The following is a 14,859-nucleotide window of genomic DNA, read 5'->3' on the forward strand; positions in this document are numbered from 1 at the left end:
TATTGTGTGACGTCATTCTCCATTTAACAGACTCTCAGCCATGTTAAATGTTATTTCGTTTTACCACGGTAAAAGAAGGCAATTTTTTCGATTTAACATGATTTTTTTCATTTAACACGCTTTAACATGTTAAACCAAAGATCATGAATACTCCTACTGTAGGGCAGTCGGCAGGTTTACGACGAAGAGTATAGGTGATTTGATTTATTTTTCCTTTAATTTCGACACCATTCTCCGAGAGTTGTGATATGGGACTGGAGAGTTTGGGATGCAATCAAAGGGTTATTATTAACTGTCAGCACACATCCTTAAAATTAAAAGTTTTGAAAAAGATTCTCAGGACAAAAACGCAGATTATACTTACATTTCTTGACAAAACCCTGATTTTTTTCTGTTGGGGATTGTTTTGAAGTTCTGACAACACATTAGGGGAAAATGCATGAGCGTAGGCAGGATTTTTCCAAGGGGGAGCACACACACATACATGCATTCATATAAATGTATATATTCCATTCTGAACCACTTTGTAAAAGAAAGATATCTAATTCCGTTTACTAATGAAAATATATAAAGCAGTTTTGCACCTACCTCTGATGATTTTTTGGACGCCTCCATCTCTTTCCCCGCCATTGCCTTCCTAATTATACCATGTTTTCAGAAAGAAACCATATATCGAATAAATTCACTATTATTATTTTTTTTTTTTTTGGCCAAGACTCCCATTGGAGTCCTATGGTGCCTAACCATGGTTGGGGGTCAAAGTTCTTCATTTTGTGGGACCGCCACTCAATGAAAAAAGTCAACGTCCCAGGCCGGATTCGAACCGGCACCGCCAATAGACATCAAATTGGTAAGACTGTGTCTTAACCACTGAGCTACGGGCGACCCACTATTATTTTTTATTGGATCCTAAAAAACTAGAGAGGAGCCTCTGCCTACGCCCATGAAAGAATTTGATAATTAATAAAACCTAAAATTGAAATAAAAGGAGAAAACTGTTTTTACACAACCGGGTGGTTTATCAGACATAGTCCAGAGCGATCCCTCTCCATTGTACATGGCATAATTATATCTTGTTAAACCTTTTTAATTTAGGCAGGAAAAAAGTTTATAACTGTTTTTCACAATTCCAGAAGCGCTAAAATTGAAATTTGCATAGCAACAAAAAAATTAAAATTTTCAAGTAATTTTGTTTTTCAGATTCTACTTTGACTTACATGTATGTGAAATACAAAGTAGGGTGAAGTATTGTTTTTCTAAATAGTTGCTTTGAAATTTACCAAGCTTTAATTTCATATCTGCAAGGTGATTTCTCTGATGACTTTTTGGACGCCACCATCTTACGCTGTCATTGCCTCCCTAATTATAGCAGTGTACCTGCTGTAACCGAAAGTTTGCATTGGAGGGGCTGCCATAATGTAGGCAGTACTGGCGCCCCATGTGGTCAACTTCCAAAGCTTATCTCCTCAAGCGCTCTCTGTGGTGAGAAAAAGTAGCCCAGGCTGTTGATAGAGCTATCTTGTCTTCTGCCAGACTGTACCATGAGTGAGTAAAATTTTTGAAGTTGTTCTGTCTACAATTTTCCATAGCCCAGTAATTCAAAATTAATTAACCCTTTTTAACCATAAATGTTTCATTTCGGTCAACCACTACACTACTTGTAACTTATATAATAGAATTTTACTTTCATTCAATCATGTTTTATTTTTAAATTATATACAGTCCACCCAAATCCAACGAGCCAACCAAAAGTGAATGGCGTGTCTGGCATTTAGTTGAAGGCATGCTTCATGCTAGCAGGTTTCAAAAAGAAACCTATGAAATAAGTTCACTTTCTTCTTTTTTTTTTTGGGTCCCAAAAATCTTGATGGAGCCGTGGCTCCACCCTGCTCCCCTTTGCCTACGCATGTTCAAATGTATTGAAAATGAGGGTAAAAATTTTGAATAAAAATGTTTTGGTTTCATTAAGTTGTTTTAATAAATAACCTTTCATGTGAAAACTGACATTTCGTATAGAACGACCGAATGCTAAGAAAGATGTTTACTATTTGTAGTAGAACCGCTATCAAGGCTCGTTTTGTATCAACTGATGAGAATCTAACACAATTATTAAAATTCTTGTAGTACATTTCATGTAATAATGATAATTTCAGCGCTCGCATTCGAGTACTAACCGTGCCGTGAGTAGCAGTGAAAAATGTGCCATGAATACCGAACGTGCTTCGAATACAAATGGAACGCTGTGCATAAAGTCACTGTTCCTGGATCTGTTCACTGTCTGGAACGGTATTAATTGATGCTGGTTCGTGTTTTCATTAGTTCCATTTTTATAGGCGTTATTATCTATTGAGTCGATGTCAATTGAAGAACACGTTACAAATATTTGCATAAAGTCACTGCTACTGAAACTCTTCACATTCAGGAACGATATTAGGGGTATTCATGATGTGTTAAATTTAAAATGTTTTACGTATTAAATGTTTTATTAATTGTTATAAGTATAGCATTGTGAGCAGCCCTATTTAAAGTCAGTGCACAAGAGCTCCTAGCGGATTTTCTAAGCAACTTGTTTTATAACCTATTCTTCCAAAACTTAATGTTATTGCTTACTTTTAAGTTTTTGATTAAACTAATTTATTACAACATGCCTAAATTGAGTGAAAATTAAAGGTGTGTGAAATTTTGGCTAATGAGTGCCATCGTGATCTTCTAACTTGTGAAGAAGAGAATCAAGATGAGCTAATTGACAACTGTCATTACATTATTATTATTGTCATTCATTGCTTTATTAGTTATAAAAACATCCAAAACAATACTAACCCAATTCAAAATACAAACTACGAGGAAGTAACCTAACACGACAACAACAAAAATGGTGACGACTCCGCTGGTCTGTTGCGTGACGTCATTCTCCATTTAACAGACTCTCAATATTAAATATTATATCGTTTTAACATGGTAAAAGAAGGAATTATTTCTCGATTTTAACAGGAGTTTTTCCATTTAACACGCTTTAACATGTTAAACTAAAGACCTTGAATACACCTATTAAAACATCCTATAAGGCATTTCATGACAAACTCTACCACCAATAAACTAGTACAAGATATGTCTACCACGAACTTTCCTGATAACACTTACCGAAGACTAAAAAGGAGCTGAATGAGAGATCTCTTTAGCTAACTAATGGAATAAAAGTAAAGCCGGGAGGAGGTGTCATTCCGTTTATACATACCGCATATTCATGAAGAAGATTGATTATAATTAATAAAGACGGGTTCTTTAACTTTTGGTTAAGAAAAAAGTTTAATAAACTTAGTTTACTTAATAAATCGAAGCTGGGACCATTTGAAGGCTGTTGTGTGCAGCACGACTGTACTCCAAAGGGTCGGCTTCCGACACAGGTTATCGTGTAGCAGGATAGTTACACAGCAAGGATCATCCTGATTTACTCACGCGATTTTCATAAAGTAGGTCCTTCAAAGGATTAGTCTTATCTCGCTATTAAATAAAACAGTTTTTAATGATCATCGTGTTATATTTTATTTTGCTCTATCAATGAACTGAAAACTTAAATCCTCCCTCTGCCTCTAATTAATGATTTATAAAAATGTGCTGAGGCCAGCACCAGCACTGTTCTATGGAGCACCCTTGCTGACCAACATAGCATACTTTAGTATACTTCTTAACAAAGAGCAAAGAAAGAATCTGCGTGCAGTTTCCTGTCTTTTCAGTCTTGTGTGAGGATTCCAGGTTAGTCGTTTGTCAAGATGTAGTCCAAGATAACGAATCTGTTCTACAGGGGTAAGAGCCACATTGTTAAAGTATACTGTAGGGCAGTCGGCAGGTTCACGACGAAGAGTAAATGTGATTTGATGGGATTTGTTTGGATTTATTTTTATCCTCCAATTTCTACACCACTCTTCGAGGATTGTGATATGGGATTGGAGAGTTTGGGATGTAATCAAAGGGTTATTTATGCAATAAATTAAAATCATTACAAAATACAATATAAACATTTAAAGAATATAGAGAGAAATAATAAACAAATTAATGTTATCTTCTATCTTCTATAAATTTTCTTTCCATCTTACTGTATTATTTCCTGCATAGGGCTTCCCTTTCGGGAGTAATAGTCAGCACTTCCCGGGGTGACCAGAACTATTGGGAGGCGAGTTCTTTCCATTTCTTATTCCAGACATCCCTTTCCCTAGCAGCTCTCCACCACAGGGGTCCTGCCATCCTCTTGAACATGTCGCTTCATCTTTTCTTTTTGACGTCCTCTTCTTCTTTGAAGGTCGTACGGAGTCATCTTCGCATCGAAGGAAATGCCATGCCCATTTCCATTTGCTCAATCTTGTCATCTTCAATGTACCAGTGAGTCCTGTTTCTTTCTAGATCCAAGCATTTTTTATTCGATCTATTTCCTCACATTCACAATGCTTCTTCCAATTTTACATGCCACACCTGTAATTTCCTCTCCTGAGCGATAGTCAGTAAATATTTCCTTCTTTTAGTGTGTTAAAACGAAATAACGTGTAACATAGTTAAGAGTCTGTTACTAGGTTTGTTAAATGGAGAATGACGTCACGCAATAGACCAGCTGAGCTCGTCACCGTTTTTTTTGTTGTGTTGGGTTACTTACTCGTAGTTTGTATTTTGACTATGATTATTGATTATTATTGTTTTGATCTTTTAAAAACTAACAAAGCAATGGATGACAATAATAATAATGTAATGACAGTTGTCAATAAGCTCATCTTGAACTTGATTCTCTTCCTCACTAATTAGAAGATCGACAAGGCACTCAGTATCCAACAATTCACACAATAGGTTATAAAACAAGTTGCTCAGAAAATCCGCTAGGAGCTCTTTTGCACTTAACATTTAACATGACTTTAGGGCTGCTCACAATGCTATACTTCTAACATTTAACATGGTAAAACATTTGTTACAACAATGGGTTGTAGACAATTGAGTTGTTTTATTGAAATATGAAGTTCTTTAAATTTTAAATTTGTGTTTTCAGTTGAAACCTACGGTAAAATTAATGAGAGAAAAACGTACAAAAATATATATATCTGGTGCAGTGGGCGCATTAGACAACTTTCACTTTCTAACCTTTACTTCACGTCCCCAAGTTTAAGGTACATTAGTAAACTCGTCGTGGTTTTCAAAAAAAAATATATATATATATATATATACACATATATAAAGTCAATTTTTTTAACTATCAAATTTCTAAAACTCGCTTATCTTTTCTTATTTTTTAAAATTAGTTATGTTCACCATATATATATATATATATTATTGTACATATATTATTGTCATATTTTCTAATCACTTCTTTTGTCTAGCTTAACTTTATATTTTGTTTCTAAGCTTTGGGGCTCCACTAAATCCTTGAATTCCTCTCGTATCCAATCCTTACAATCCAAAATCCTGCTTAAAATCTTCATTTTTTCAAATAAAATCATCCATAAAGACCTTAATGTTCCATTTGTAACCGATCTAGCCCGAACCAGACATCAATCCTTCCATTATAAGCTCCTTAACCACTCAAACCTCCTAGTTTCTAACCTTGCTTCTTCCTGTATGAGCCTGAAAAGAAAATGGCCTCGAGACCTTCTAGAGTAAAAATATGACTAGAGAGCTACCAACTGGATAGTTTCCCTACATGCCTATATATCTTAATTTTTATATTACATTAAATTTACTTAATGTTTTTTATGTAAATACAGTTGTAAATTGCAATAAATAAATAGAAAAAAAATTTTTTTTTGTTTCTTTATTCTATATTCATATTTCTTTGCTTCTTTGAATTATATAATTTTATATTTTTATTTTCTTAATTGAGTTATTTAACTTAAATATTTAATTGCCTATATATAGTTTTATTTTTCACTACTTTCATTACTTTATTTGTATTAACCTTTCATTCTGAACAATTATTTACTTATCTTCAGTATATATCTCTCTTTTTTCTATTCATTGGTTGTTATCTTGCTCTTTGTCCTTAGCCGTGATGAAGGCTGGAAAGTCAGGCCGAAACATTTTTTCAACTTATTTGTGTTATTCTCTGAAAGTACCCATCCATCTTCTCCTCATATATATTATTCGCAGTCAACTAACTTCTTATCATTAATTTATATTTAATTTTTCTAACTCATATAATTCTTATAGTTACTATTATCATATTTTTATATCTCTTTATTGTATTTTGCATATTTGAAATGAAACCGTTTAACGGTCGTCTCTCCCTCCACTCTGTATACTTACGAGTTTTTCTTATCTCTACAAAGTGGGCCGAAACGTCAGCAAATAAACAGGTTTTAACCGCACCCCACTGATCATCTTCACAAATTGATAAATGTTTATTTTTCTGTCGCTACAAATATTCGTATTTCGGAGTTTCTTAAGGTGTAAATAACAAATATAAATTTTACATTTTGAAGGATACAACAGTTTAACAAAAGTTGACCTAGCAGTAATGCAATGGGGATTGATATTTCCCGACGCTTTCGCTTTCTAATCTATGTATGCATAAAGATGTATTTATTTTTCCTTTGTTCTTCTAAAATTATTATTCATAACATTCTGTAATATTTTGTATTTATCTATTATCTATTACGGCTAACAATGAAAATTGTTTATTTTTTAAAATAAATAAAATTATAGATACTTTAAATTAATTTTTTTTTTTTAATTTGGCATCTAAGTCCTGCTTGTCTATTTCAATGAGGGAAAGACTTGTCTGGTATTAAAAAACTTAATTGCTCATCGATTCATCGAGTTTAATCAAAATCGATAGAACGGTTTAAAAAAAAATCGAGATTTAAATATATAATTCCAATTTCGTACGACTTTCGAAAAAGTTTTTGAGCTAGGCTGTGCACACTCATCCCAACAGCTCAATCGAGAAATCATGATTCAGTTTTTAATGTTCATTTTTTTTTATTTTCCATGACTCACCACTCAATTATAGAAATGACCCGGGAAATGGAAATCGTGAGATTCCTCATTGAGGCTGTTGGATTTTCTCAACTACTGCATTCCTTCCCACTCTCTTCTCCCCCAAAATCTTCTCTACCGTCCTTCATGGTAGCCTTTCTTATCCGAATTTTCAAACAGACAATTATAGGGTTGGTCGGTGTACGACATGTCAAAATCTCTCAAGAGGAGATCATAAGACAAAAAAGGCAATTCTTCCCGGCCGGACCCGCCCCATTAAGGCTCCCTGGGAGCGACGGTCCAATATGACTTTTGAACTATTTGCTTACAATGCGAAAAGGAGACTCGAGATAGTTAAATAGAGCAATATTTAAAAAGCTCCTGAAATTGAAAAATTAGAGTCAGTCTATAAATGTACGACTAAGTATCATCTCACTACCATAATATTTACTTATGATGGTGTACCTCTGAGATGAAAGACCCTTCACCTTATTTTAACCTCACAGAGGAGAATTCGAGGAGATATTTCTCTTGGAACAAAAGTATATTTAGTATTTTGTAGGAGGATTGTCCGGGTGGCGGTAAATAAAGCTGTAGCAGTCAGCGAGCACGAAGTGCCGCCGCAACCCGCTAGGGGCCAGCACTACAAACGTCTAAGAAGCTGTATAATTGTATATAAGTTTATCATTATAAAAATACGATCTCTTGTATAAATGTATATATGTTAATATGTAATATGTAAGAATGTTAATCATAAAATAAAAAGAGATCGAGCAATAAGATTCTACGGAACTATCTCAAGTAGAGTTAAAAGAGTGAATCCTCAGTGATAACCGATCACATGAGGCCTTCAATTGTCACCGGGATTGATCCATCAGATCAAGCCTTCTCCGGGTCTAGTCATAGCACTGGTGGCTTACACTCTACTCGAGATAGAGAAGTTTATTGCTAATCTATTCTCACAAGAGTTGGTTTTTATTATGCTCACATTTTAGACGATGGCCTATCTTCTCTCCCTTTCGCTAGCAATCTTAGTCCGTCCGCTTCATCTCGGCAACTAGGATTGTAACCTAATCCCTAGCGGTTACACTAGTCCGTCCGCTTCCCGCTTATTCACGTATAAGAGATTATAAAAAAGTTCGAAAAATACTTTGAAACAGATAATGATAAATTTACATGGATTGAAGACCTATTTAGAGCCAATGTTCCTTTAGAATTTAATTCTTTAAAAGAGGAATCTGTTAATGACTTTTTTTTACGATAATACTTTAAAGTTCAAATTTGGTAGTATAGAACTTTCTGATTTTTGGATATCAGTAAAAGAGGAATATTTCACTGCTCAGTGGAAAAGTTCTGCGAATATTAATTCCATTTGCATCATCCTATTTGTGCGAAGTATGGTTCTCGGCGGTTGTGGTAATAAAAAGTAAATATCGCTCGAAAATTAACGTTGAACAAGAAATAAGAAGTTGTGTAGTGAACATCAAGGCCATCCATCCCATTAATAGTTTTAATAATGTTAATCATCGATGGACGTTCAATAAATTGTTGGTGAATTTAAAATTCGTGTTTAATTTATTTTTCAACTAACCTAACCAGATGGTAGTTGTCCAGTCTCAATATGGATATTACCGAAGCAGTTGAAATAAGATATTTTATATTATCTCAAGAAAAATAATATGTATTTGTATTTAATTGTTCTCAGTTAAATGGCTAATCGCTTTTAAAAAGGAAAGTTTTTCAATTTTTCAAGAAAATCAATAATTTAAAAAAAAAATCTGATGTATTTTAAGAGCGCTGTGGAAAAAAATCCAATTATTGAGGGAGTCTCAAAACGAAAAATATTGGGAACCTCTGAAACACATGATTCTTATAAAGCTATATTTGTGCTATGTTAAATAAAAAATAAACTGTCAAAATTTGTAATAAAATTATTTACACTGAACCTTTTAAAATTTACTTGAAGAAGTTTGCCGGGGGGTGCGGTCAGCAAAGAACAACATAAATAAACAAAACAATATTTATTTATTTATATATTTATTTTATATATATATATTTATTTATTTCGGCATAAAATAAATAAATATTGTTTTGTTTATTTATGTTGTTCTTTGCTGACCGCACCCCCCGACAAACTTCTTCAAGCATTAATCTACGGTCAACTATCTACATCTCACTTTTAAAATTTACTATCTTAAACTTGAGAAAAACCCTAACCCATTAGTTCTAAATCTCTCATCCTTAACAATGCCTGATAATCCTCCGAGGCGTGTGAAAAGAACATGGCCACGAGACCTTTTTATTTAAATTAATACTTTACTCTCCTGTCCTACAGTATCCTTTCTAAATATTCCACTAACGCCTGTTGAACAGATTCGATACTTAGGACTCCATCTTGACAAGAAGCTTGCTTGGAATCCACACACAAGACTGAAACGACAATAAACTGCTCGTAGATTCCTATTGCTACAACACTTACTTGACAAACGCTCGAAACTCTCATTCACTACAAAAAATTAGTATACTCTACGATAATCTGACCAATTTGGACATACGGAGTTGAGCTCTGGGGCTTCACCAAACCATCAAATTCTTCCCGCATCCAATCCTTACATTCCAAAATCCTACGTAAAATCCTACGTAAAATCCTTACGTTAAAAATCAACTCATCCACAAAGACCTTAACATCCCATTGGTAGCAGATTTGGCCCAAACAGGTATCCGTCTTTTCATTCCAAACTCCTTACCCATCCTAACCCATTAATTCTTAATCTCTCATCCTTAACAATCCCTGATAATCCTTTGAGGCGTCTGAAAAAAAGGTGGCCACGGAACCTTCTAATTTAAATTAATGCTTGAAATACCACCAATGTTTGATTCCTTTTTTCCGATTTTCAAGTTTAAATGAAACATTCATCTAATTTAGTTATTGTAGATGTAAATTACATTAAATAAATAAATTTTTAAAAAAATGAAAAACTAGAGTTGAATTTTTGAATCCGAAGATTATGGAAATTCTTTAATTAATTAAAACGCAGTGAGCACAACATACATTTGTTAGTTGGGAATTGTAAAACAATGCTAAAAGAACACAAAGCTGTGGATGCAGCACAAGCGCTCTTGCTTGTATCAGCCAGTCCAAATAGTCCATCCACACGCTTGTGCATGCACAAATTTTCCATTATTTGACAAACGTGAGAGGTACCTTTACTTAACGATAGTTATTTTTAAATATGTTGCATCTATAGTTGAATGTCTGGCCGCAAACTAGTCTTGTATATAGAATTAAGAACCATAAACTTTCGGAAAACGGTATATCATTTTTTGACTAATCTTGGATAAGAAAGTTACTACATTCCAAGTGCAATTGCTTTCTGACGAAGATAAAAAAAAAATATATTTTATGGACACTCAATTTTTATAGTTCATATTTAACGGGAATTTTTAGTAGGTGTAACTTTCACAATGCGTTTAATGGCCTAAGTATATGCGGCATGAAATAGTTTTTCGCTATCCTTCATTTCCGTGAAATAGTTCTTTTTGATTGCATTGAAAGGCATTTCATTTTCTTTCTCTCTATGTTTAAGGTATCCATTTTTTAATAATGTCAGTATTCTTGTTTATAATCAGTTTTCTTTATGACGGGTATTATATTTGAAGCAGATAAAGATAAATAAATAATTGAATTATTAACTTACAGAATTTGATCCAAATTACTCTCAACCTTTATATTCAGCTCTCCAACGTTTCGGCCATTTTCAAGGTGGCAACCTTAAATATTGATATCTTGTTTTTTTTTTAATCTTATCTGCGGACTAATTGTCCATGTCACATTGTTGAAAACACTGTCACAAATTTTTCTTTTATTTATTTAAAAGCTGTCTTGAACACTGGCATCTTTTATCCCAGTTCACAATATTAGATTAATGATTTATTATAATGATTGTGGTTTATTTCATTATTGACATACACAGTTTGATCCAAATTACTCTCAACCTTTATATTCAAAAGCTCTCCAACGTTTCGGCCCTCAGACCATTTTCAAGGAGACAACCTTAAATATTGATGTCTTGTTTATTAAATCTTATCTGCAGGCTAATTGCCCATGTCACATAGTTTACAATACTGTCACAATTTTTTGTCTTATTCCCAGTTCACAATATTAGATTATTTTATTATAACGATTGTTTGAGAGTGGTTTATTTCATTATTAACATACACAATTTGATCCAAATTACTCTCAACCATTATTTTCAAAAGCTCTTCAACGCTGTGTTGAAGACAGCCTTTAACGAAATAAAAGAAAATTTTGTGATAGTGTTTTCAACAAAGTGACATGGGCAATTAGCCTGCAGAAAAGATTTGAAAAAACAATGACATCAATATTTAAGTTTGTCTCCTTGAAAATGGCCTGAGGGCCGAAACGTTGGAGAGCTTTTGAAAATAAAGGTTGAGAGTGATTTGGATCAAATTGTGTACGTTAATAATGAAATAAACCACTCTCAAACAATCAATATAATAAATCATTAATTAAATAATTGCATATTTTTTCAAAACAAAAGGGTTAAAAATAATTTTCCGAAACTTTATAAATTGGAGTTAATCGAATTCTCAACTTAAACATCCCTTAAGTATTCCAATGTTGCTTGATTTTATATTTAAAAAATTTTTATAATTAATTAATAGTTAATATAATTAAATTGGAAGAATAGTTATGAACCGTATGAAGTAGAATGTAGAAAGATAGTCCGTATGGCGGTCAATAAAGGTATCAAAATAATTAAAGAATGCTGTTTATTGTTAATCAACGTTTCAGTCGCCATTTCTGTTTCAATAAGCTCTGTTGGTTAACAATAAATAAGTTCTGTTGGTTAGCAATAAATAAGTTCTGTTGGTTAACAATAAATAAGTTCTGTTGGTTAACAATAAATAAGTTCTGTGTGTTAACAATAAATAAGTTCTGTTGGTTTACAATAAATAAGTTCTGTGTGTTAACATTAAATAAGTTCGGTTGGTTAACAATAAATAAGTTCTGTGTGTTAACAATAAATAAGTTCGGTTGGTTAACAATAAATATGTTCTGTTGGTTAACAATAAATAAGTTCTGTTTCTTTTACTATTCTGTTACCACTGTTGACCGCCACCCGGACTATCTTCCTACAATTATCTTAAATTATTAAAGATTACTTCACAATGACCGAAATTTCATAAGAAAAACATTTTATGGTACTCACATTTCTGTTTTATACCTGGACTTTTTGATGAATGTTGCCACAATATTTGCTGGAGTAACTAAATCTAAAATTTACCAACTATCTTGTTTAATAATAATAATAATAATAATAATAATAATGAGGGCTCAACGAACCCGAAGGTTCGATGCCGATACCAAACGCTCTCTGCATACATCCTTCCAGTGATGCCCCTCCAAACCCAATTCCACTAAATCTGTTTTAACGCAATCCTCCCATCTACATTTGGTCTACCTCTCGGACGTTTATCCGACGTTGGTTCACTGTTTATTAACATTTTAGGGATCCGCTCGTTACTAAGCCCTACAACCTTGCACGCCCATCTTATACGCAGCAATGCTCTAACTTGAATTATATTTATCGGGTGTAGGTCCCTTAATTCGGCCTTGTGTAATCTTCTAAATTCTCCTGTTAATTCATCCTTTTTCGGTCGGAATATTTTGCATAATACTTTATTTTCGAAAACCGTAAGACGCTGTTCATCCCTTAGTGTAAGAGGCCACGTCTTTCATCCATAAAGAACAGTGAGAAGTACTTAAATTCTAATTTTTAACTTATTTGATAGAAGGCGCGAGCTAAGCTGAACTATTTTGATTAAATTTATAAATTTACGAGGGACATGGATGGTATTCCCTGAAACTTTTTCTTTCATTTGAAAATTTTTGTAAAATTTATCTCAGTAAATTAATAATGTTTATAAGCTATTTTGATTACAATGACCTCTTTGAGTAATGGTTTATTCAAATATTTGCAGGTTGGAGTCGATGTCCTTGTACCTGTACCTGGAAAACAAAAGGTAAGCATTAACAATTTATTTACTATAGTCTATAAGGAACATTGTTTGTAGTTGCTTAAAGGCGTAAAACCCCTTGGTCATCTTAGATAAATAAACATTTTTTTTTTATAATTTTCGATTAAAAAAATTCATTTTTGAAACAAAATATATTGATTGAGAATTAAGTACTGAATTTTGTTCTGAATATTAAAAAAAAATTCTAATTTTAGTTAAAAAATGAGATTTTTAATTTTTTAGAGCACAAACCCTAACCATATAACCCTTGATGCTCCTTATTACGTTACAAATAAACTCATCCACACAGACCTTAACCTCCCATTCGTTGTAGATTTGGCCCAAAACAGTTCTGTGTCTTTTTATTCCAAACTCCTTACCCATCCCAACTCATTAATTCTTAATTTCTCATTCTTAACAATCCCTGATAATCCTCTGAGGCGTCTGAAAAGAAGACGGCCACGAAACCTTCTAATTAATGCTTGAAGTACCACTAATGGGTGGTTCCTTCCCAATATTTTCAAGTGTATATGAACCATACAACATATTTACTTATTGTATATATTATTTGTACAATTGTAAATCACATTAAATAAATAAAAAAAAAAAAAAAATAGTAAATTGTAACGTTGGAATCACCAACAATAGATCTGTCAGGAATGCCCTGGGACATACCATACATTGCCATCAAAGGGAAAAGTATTATTAACTATCATTAAAAGACCCGATAAATATATATAATTCAATAAAAGATAATTTGTAACATCATAGGCGTAGGCAGGAACTCGCCTTGGGGAGAAGCAGATCTCAGCCCCTACACACACACAAACACACATCGAGCATAAACTTAATTATTGCACACCAATACATACAACACAGTAAATACAAAATATAAGAGGTTTGCTATCAGAGCATCAACCTTCTGGGATTGCTGGCAAAGTTATTAACCACATCTTCTATGTTGGTGGCCTTTTTTCATTTATTTTCAACAAACATTCAGAGATAACTAAACTGCAAGTCATAATGCATAGGAATGGAATCTAGAAGAGATCTTTTTTATTCGTTCCCCCCCCCCATTATTTTTAGAGATTAGTATATGACGAATAATTGTGCTCAGAGAATCTCACCTGTTTTTAACGAGGAATCGACATATGACCATCTTATCCCTTCAAATGCGTCGTTGTGATCTTGCGATCCATGGAGATGTCAACTCAGTTAAAAACTCCAACCTTCCTAATTATAGTATCTTTCCAGAAAGAAATCATCTTGTCAAATAAGTTCACTTTTTTTTTTCTTGGGTTCCAAATTCCCCTGCTCTCCTCTGCCTAAGCCCATCTGTAACACCTAAGTGACAAGGAAAAATTTAGATTTTCGAATAAATGGAATAAGTCTGTGGGATAGAATTTTAATTTGTCCAAAACAACCTATATTTTTCAGAAGTGAATATAATTTTAGCAGACAACTTCTCACATATGCTGAGTAAACTAAATTTCTTATTATCTCATTGTTTTTTATTTTTAATTATTTATTTTTGGAAAAATAATTTTTATTTTCGGAGAAATATGTTAAATTAAATATACCTTTAATTTTATCAAAACTAATTTTCTTAAATTATTTATTTATTTTTTCCTTTTTTAAAAAGTAACTGTTAGTATAAACATATTTAATAACTTATTAAATAAATCAAAAATTTGTATCCTTTTTTGTCTCAACACTTTTATTTTTCACCAGTCCAACGTTTCGGCCATTTTTGCCATCCTCAAGGACATCTTCAATTATAATTTCTTCCTCACATTAATTTAAAGTTTCTTTTGCAGGCTATTCTGCCCAAGTCATTTCCTTTATTATAAGTTAAAAGCCTATTTT

At 32.9% G+C, this 14,859-nt stretch overlaps 1 long non-coding RNA gene across 3 annotated transcripts in view; it reads left to right on the forward strand.

The window, feature by feature from the left end:
- LOC106678805 (uncharacterized) overlaps positions 1-14,859 on the forward strand; it is a 408,538-nt gene that overhangs the window by 179,452 nt on the left and 214,227 nt on the right. For all 3 annotated transcript variants that reach the window (XR_010844071.1, XR_010844072.1, XR_010844073.1), the window contains exon 4: positions 12,958-12,999. This is a non-coding gene — a long non-coding RNA (uncharacterized lncRNA). The remainder of the gene's footprint in view (positions 1-12,957; positions 13,000-14,859) is intronic.

The sequence above is a fragment of the Halyomorpha halys genome, unplaced genomic scaffold (genome assembly GCF_000696795.3).
Source record: "Halyomorpha halys isolate HHAL.00 unplaced genomic scaffold, Hhal_1.1 Scaffold11.1, whole genome shotgun sequence".
NCBI classification, from domain to species: Eukaryota; Metazoa; Arthropoda; class Insecta; order Hemiptera; family Pentatomidae; genus Halyomorpha; species Halyomorpha halys.